The sequence below is a fragment of the Lathyrus oleraceus genome, chromosome 6 (assembly GCF_024323335.1).
Source record: "Lathyrus oleraceus cultivar Zhongwan6 chromosome 6, CAAS_Psat_ZW6_1.0, whole genome shotgun sequence".
NCBI lineage: Eukaryota > Viridiplantae > Streptophyta > Magnoliopsida > Fabales > Fabaceae > Lathyrus > Lathyrus oleraceus.
The window spans coordinates 375,522,561-375,529,554 of NC_066584.1; the positions used below are offsets into that span (position 1 = coordinate 375,522,561).

General features: G+C 35.9%; 1 pseudogene; it reads right to left on the reverse strand.

The window, feature by feature from the left end:
• Positions 1–360: 360 nt before the first annotated feature.
• On the reverse strand, positions 361–4,987 carry LOC127095735 (inorganic pyrophosphatase 1-like; annotated as a pseudogene).
• Positions 4,988–6,994: the final 2,007 nt, after the last annotated feature.

Genomic DNA, 6,994 nt, shown 5'->3' on the forward strand with positions numbered 1-6,994 from the left:
GGTGGTCCAGAAGGGGCGTCTCTACGAACTCCTTTCAGGGATCAGAATTCGGATTGTCCTGTTTGATGCTTGTTCTTGGAACAGTAATCTGAACCTGTGCTTTTTCTTTGAATTTTGTCTCCATTCCATTTTGGGATTTTCGAATTTTAACTGCCTTGGCTAATTGCTTTATGTTTTACTGCAGGGAATTCGGTGAAAACATGAGGAGCTTGTGTTTTTCACATGGCTTTGGTTTGTAGCATTGTAGCTCTGATGTTTATTGCAAAAGCTTGTAACTCTTTGATCTTTGTCTTGTTGACCAGAAAACTTGGAGTCTTCAATCATTATTTTGTTGATAAACTTCATCAAAACTAGTTCAAGCTATTCTCCATCACACCAACCATGGATTTGAGCCTTAACAAGTGAAGGATCTTTGCATATCAAATCCCAAACTGGATAATTCTTCCTTGGCATCACAAAGTCTCTTTCTCTAAGCCTCAAGCTAGGACAGTAATCACCAGTACCATCACCAAGGTAGATGAACCTTTTGTTATCCAATTCACTAACTGTGTTTTGAATTCTATCAATGATTAAACCCTTGCACATGTTTGGAGGGCATGGATTAGCACAACGATGTGATTTTCTTGTTGAAGTCGTGATAAGGCGAAATTCTAACCCTTCCTTGTTGATTAACATAACCTGCATTAGTGTTAATCTCTGTGAAGCATTCGATTATTCCCAAATGCTTCAAAATAGTTTCAACGTAAAACATATTTGCATCACTCACAATCCTCAAATCACACCCTAAAGCATGCGCTGATTTGATTGCAGGTATGATTCTGTGATGAATTGGAATCCTGTGAAGAACATTTTCAATCTCTTGAATGGTTATCAATTTGTGGTTTTTGGTTGATGGTTGGTTTTCTTGATTTCAATTGATTTTGTTCATACCGTGCAGGTTAAACATTTGCCTTGGAAATTTAGAGGCTGCTATGGAGTTTTCAGTTTTGTATGGAAGTTAACCAACCAAATAGTAAGGGCGGATTCAGGTTGTGGCTCGAGTCATGTTGTCGGAAGTTGGGTGGATATTAGAAAGGGCTTCCAACGGCTTTCTAGAAGCATTCCAACCGCAGTTGCTAATGATTTTGCTCAGGTTAATGGTTAAATCAAAGGAAGCTAGTTAGTGAAACCGGTTAGCTATATCTAGAAAGCAGAATGCAGATTGGGCAATAAAGTGCAGGTTGAGTTTTTTTTGTCATGAGTTTATTCAAATTGGTATGATATGCAATGAGTCGTGGCATTGGATTTGAACTTGTCTTATGGAATTAGATTAATGCTTATGGACTTGTCTTATGGAATTGGATTGATGCTTAAATTAGTGTAGGATTTGGATTGTCATTGGCTATGTTGAATTGGATTGAAATTGGGATTTGATGTGAAATTTAATTGAATGCTTTGGATTGGACTGTATAGTGAATTGAGCATGGAATATTTGTATGTTTGAATTGGTGTGTGGAATTGTGTATGGATTGATTTGTGTATTGTATGAATGGTTAATTTCTTATAAATGGCTTTTTAGACTATGTGGTTATGTTCCTGACAAAATGGATTGTGTCGTTTTGCTTGATTCGATGCAGGTTATGCTGGACCGATTGCTAGTTATGAAATGATGTGCCAATATGCTATTGATGCTACTAGATTGCTGCTAGTTGCGACCAAGCTGCCAAAACACTGGTGAAAGTAATAGCATCTGGTTCAACAAATGATTGTCTCATTTCACTGAAGAGGCCAAATGCTTCAAAAAGTTTCCCTTTGGTTACATATCCGGAAATCATAACATTCCAAGAAACCGCCGTTGTCTTCGGTATCGATTTAAAGATGTTTTCAGCTGACTCAATCTTTCCACATTTGAAGTATAGATCCATGAGGGAACTGTTAATAAAAATATCAGGTTGTATTCTGTTGCGTATTATATGTCCATGAACAACTTTCCTTCTAGCATAAAAAAATGCATGTCACAGATGGTAACCACTTGTATAACTCACTCTTCCAGTTAACCATAAAAGCATTTGGGACTATTATAAGATGTGGACCATGGTTTCCTTTGAATTCCATCAAGTATCCAATCAATGCCATAACCTGTACTTTCTGCAGCATCACCTGGAATGCTAGTCTGCTGCCTGTTATTTTCTGTGTATTGTTTTTTTTTGTTATGATATTTAACAGTTGCTGGCCTGCTATGCAATGCTGACTCGTGGTTTGAATTGGCAGGTTGACTCGGCGATGCGGTATGTGAGTTGTTGTAGCATGGCTTGTGATGGAGAAGCATGAGGGGGGTTTGAGTGAAAATAAAGGGGTGAGTTTAATTTTTAATGAAAAATGTTCCTGTCATGAAAAATCAGATGTAGGTTGAATGTACTTTTATTGGGATTGTTTTTATTGGCCTTTTCTCTATTGCAAGTGGACTGAATGGCTTGGTTTACATTGGTATTACAGGTGGACATGGCATGGTGATGAATTGGAATGCTATGGATTATGTTCATGGAGGATTGCTTGGGAGAGTTTGCTTAGACATGTAATTATCGTAGTCTTTGTTGTGATGTGAATTGAAAATGGACGTATGCAATGGTAATTGAATGTAATTGGACATGAAAATATATGTATGAAAATGAGTTTGGAAATGTTTGAAAGTCAAATATTATTGAATGTTATGAAATTAGTGTATGTACTATTTTGATTTGAAATGAGCTATGGATGGAAAATGGATCATGTTTGTGAGATTTTGCTTTGTTATTTTTTTTGACATGGTTATTGTAAAGTAATTGGATTGTTAATGAATGAAATGATTATTTGGACATTTGAATGGTGTAATGAATGTTTGAATTTGGTTAGTGTAAAATGTAGAATGAATTGGAAGTGAAATTGTAACTTGGTTTGGAATTATTCATGGAATTTGGTTTGAATGAAATGAATTTGTGGTTATAGAAATGGATATGGATTTTTTGAAATAATCTAAAAGTCATCTAAATGTCAATTTAAAATAAAAAAAACCAATAAAACCAATTAAAATCAAATTAGTCTATAATTTCTTAAAATTACTTTGATATCAATTCTAACATTTATTTGAAAATTAAACTCAATTAGAGTTTGAATCATTAGTAAAAAAAACAATTAAGATTAACTTGAAATTTGGAATTAGATTTACTTTGAAATTAAATTGAAATTGAAAATTAAAAAAGTCAAATAACTAAAATCCATTTTGTAATAAAAAAGCACCGTGATCAAAAAGCTTAGATAATAACCAATGTTTATCAAAAAAATATGGATTTGGGAATGGACGGTTGCCTTTGGTCATGAACGCATGCAAACGAACTTTAGGCCAAGTGCCAAATGAAAAATGAAAAAATGAAAAAAATTCAGGACCAAAATCGGGGTATGACACAGATCTACAGAGCGATCACGAATGTTGAACAACGACAACGCCCCCACTCAGTCCACACGAACGGATTCCTTCAATCTCAGTGCTAGCTACTACGAATGAAGGCTTTGAGTGAGAGAGAGAGAGAGAAAGAGAAAACGAAAATGCAACCGTAATGAATGCTTCTGCACAAGGGTTCTATTTATAGAACCACTTGTGTGGGCTTTAAGCTAAAAAGCCCACTAAAGTGTATGTGGCTCATATCTTATAATATGCCCAAAATCACTTAAGCGCATGGTACCTTACCATATTTTGTATTCTACTTAAGTACACCGTACCTTACGATGTTCTATAATTCACTTAAATGCACCGTACCTTACGGTGTTCCTTAGTTACTCTATCTCTCATCAATCCTTCCTTTGTGTGTGACCCTGTAGGTTTTCGTGGCATTGGCAATTATATTAAATCAGTATTTAACATAATAAACAATGAGTGGTATCTAGCAACACATCACTGCTACCCAAGACAGGAAAATGTCATGTGATCTGACAAATCCTTCTGTGATAATACTTATGTGCATAATTACCCTTTTGCCCTTATGTCTATATTGAACACAAGGCATAGACCGTGTCATCCTTGTCCAGTTCAATATTGGGCCCATAGACATTTATCCTGTTATGCAGGATGGACAAATTCCATCTAGGTCACTCATGTCCCTCAGCATGCTTCGTGGAGTACCCATCAACTGTCTTTATGGTTATCCAGTTATGGACAATGTTTGATCAACAATAAAGCACTCGACTCTACATCTAGGGTCCATAGTGGTTTCAGGTCGAAGGGTGGTATACACCATTATCACCATGAGAATAACTTATGACACTTTGCATAACATTCTATATAGTATTCTCATAGCGGGTCAATCCGGTATAAATATTACTCTTAATATTCATACCTATGTTTAAGACTTGATAACTCCTTATCCGTGATCCATGAGATGTGATCATCAGTCTATATACATAATAGTCTTAATGCTTTAATGTTATCCCACTTCACAATAAAGCTCGACTACAGATACTTTAAGAATAGTGTCCTTATGTTTAATGTGATCTCATGATCAAGTCACAGTTGATACATTAAACGGACTAGCTATTCTAGGGACTTTATTAAACAAACATAATAAAGAAAAAGCCTTTTATTATTAATAAATAATTCGATACAAGTACCAAAAGTATTGGCCTCTAGGGCTTACACCAATAACCACATCACCATTTTGTCTTTGTAGAGTCTGTAATCAGTTTCGACTATAGTGGATTAAGTCCTTATTGAGAAGGCAAAATCACCTTGGTAGGGTGGACTGGAGGTAGCTTCATTAATAGTGAACCAGTACAAAAATAACCTTGTTATTTTTATTGTTCATGTTATTGTTTGATTGAGTTGGTTTTGAAAAAGCTTTCAGTTTTAGAAACCCAATTCAAACCCCCATTTCTTGTGTTTCTTGCCACCTTCAGACATCTCAGCTTCTGCCCTACTATAGTGAGGGAAGAACCTATATAATTCCTTAAACTTGGCAGCATAATCCAAAACAGTCATATTCCCTTACTTAAGTTCAAGAAATTCCACCTTTTTCTTGCTAAACACATCATCCGAGAAATACTTTTCCAAGAATGCTCCCTTGAAAACAGCCCAAGTGATCACTATACCATTAGCTTCAAACCTCTTCCTGGCATTATCCCACAAGTACTTTTCTTCTTCAGACATCATGTAAGCATAAAAAAGAATCTTCTGAGCATCTGCACAAGCCATCACTCGGAAGATTTTCTCAATCTCCTATAACCAAACATATGCGCCTTTTGGATCATGTCTTCCTTTGAAGGTTGGTGGCTTGTTTCTCAGAAACCTGTCCAGTCCACCGGATTTAGCACCTTCAACCCGTGGATTCTGCTGAGCTTGCAAAATTTGAACCAAAGTGGTCAAGACATGATCAATAGCACGATCATTTCTTTCAGTCACTTTTCTGTTACAACAACAAACAACTATTAGAGGAAACATTGTATCTACAATATTCACACACTTGTCGTACATAATGAACAAATAAAATCACAGTGCCCTGGATGAACAGACCAACCTACTCTGATACCACTATATAACACCCAAATCCCCTACTCTACATTTAATCAAATAATTTAAAATAAAAATCCACAATTAGAGTGTCAGACATGCTTTACCATAGCATAAAAACATAATCACAAAATAGTTATATGAAAATAAGCAGCGGAAATCAAAAGATCGACATATAAGTCTCAACAACCAAAAACTCTAACATGAGAATAATATAACATAAATAAAGAATGACATCCCATTCCTAATGCTACATATCAGAGCGATTCCTCTAAGACTTAATGATAAAATCTAAAGATGCATCAACACCGTCCTCTAACTCAAGCGGCTACTCATGTACCTGATTGGTTGTACTCCCGAAGAACACAGATGCCGCAACAACAAATAGGGGGTGAGAATACATCTAACAAATGTTAACGACGAAACTCAGCAAAACAAGATAGTAATAATGAGTTATGAAATATTTCAATCACACTCAAAACACAATCAATTAGATAACAATGCAAATGCACTGCGAATGCCACTAACTCCTCCTCAAAATGTATGTGGTACAAAATCATTGAGATCAGAGGTATGCTATTGATTTTCCCATGTATCTGGTTCCTCTCTGAATTGTATCCTTCTCTAGATGTGACACCAACATAGTTCCTCTCAGAACCAGGTCATCACTTGACCGAAGTCCTACATAATCTCCAAAATAAATTAATGCATGGCTATGAACAATACAAACATGCAACAACATCATAATCACAAAATCACAAAATATAAATCTCAAAACATCATGAAAAAGGTTTCACTCTTGAACCCATAATTCACCATTCACATGTCATCACTGTAATCCCTCTATGGATTACTATACTTAAATCACCAATAAAGGCCTCACTGTGATCCCTCTCTAGATTACCATGCTCAAAAATGTGATTTTAAAACAATGTCAATTATTTCTCCTAAAAAAGGAAAAGTTATATTATTATCCTAAACTTCAACTCATCAAAATACTCGATAAACTCAAACATCTCAAAACTCACAATTTCTCAAAATTCTCAAAAACTCATAATTTCTCAAAATATCTCAAAAATGTTAAAGATTCTCGAGTGATAACTCTACAAGGATAATGACAGACAGTTTCCTCAATTTACTCAAAATTGACTCTAAGGTCACAAACATGACTCTAACATAAAAAATTGCTCAATATTATCACTGAAAGACCTCTGAACTCGAAAAACTGCAGAAATGCCAAAACTAGAAAAAGTTTGAAATCAAAAATCGCCACCGCCGCCGCTGCCGGAACACGGTGCGTCCTACCTGATTGTGAAAATCAAAAACCATGAAAATTCACAAAATCGTCAAACAACATGATCGTGATAATCACAGGTCGACATCTTTTTGGTCGGCCCATGGCGCGACCCGCCGCTTCGCGGCGACACCCTTAGTAACTGCTGTGAGACTGCGATCGTGGTGATCACTAGTCGATGCCAT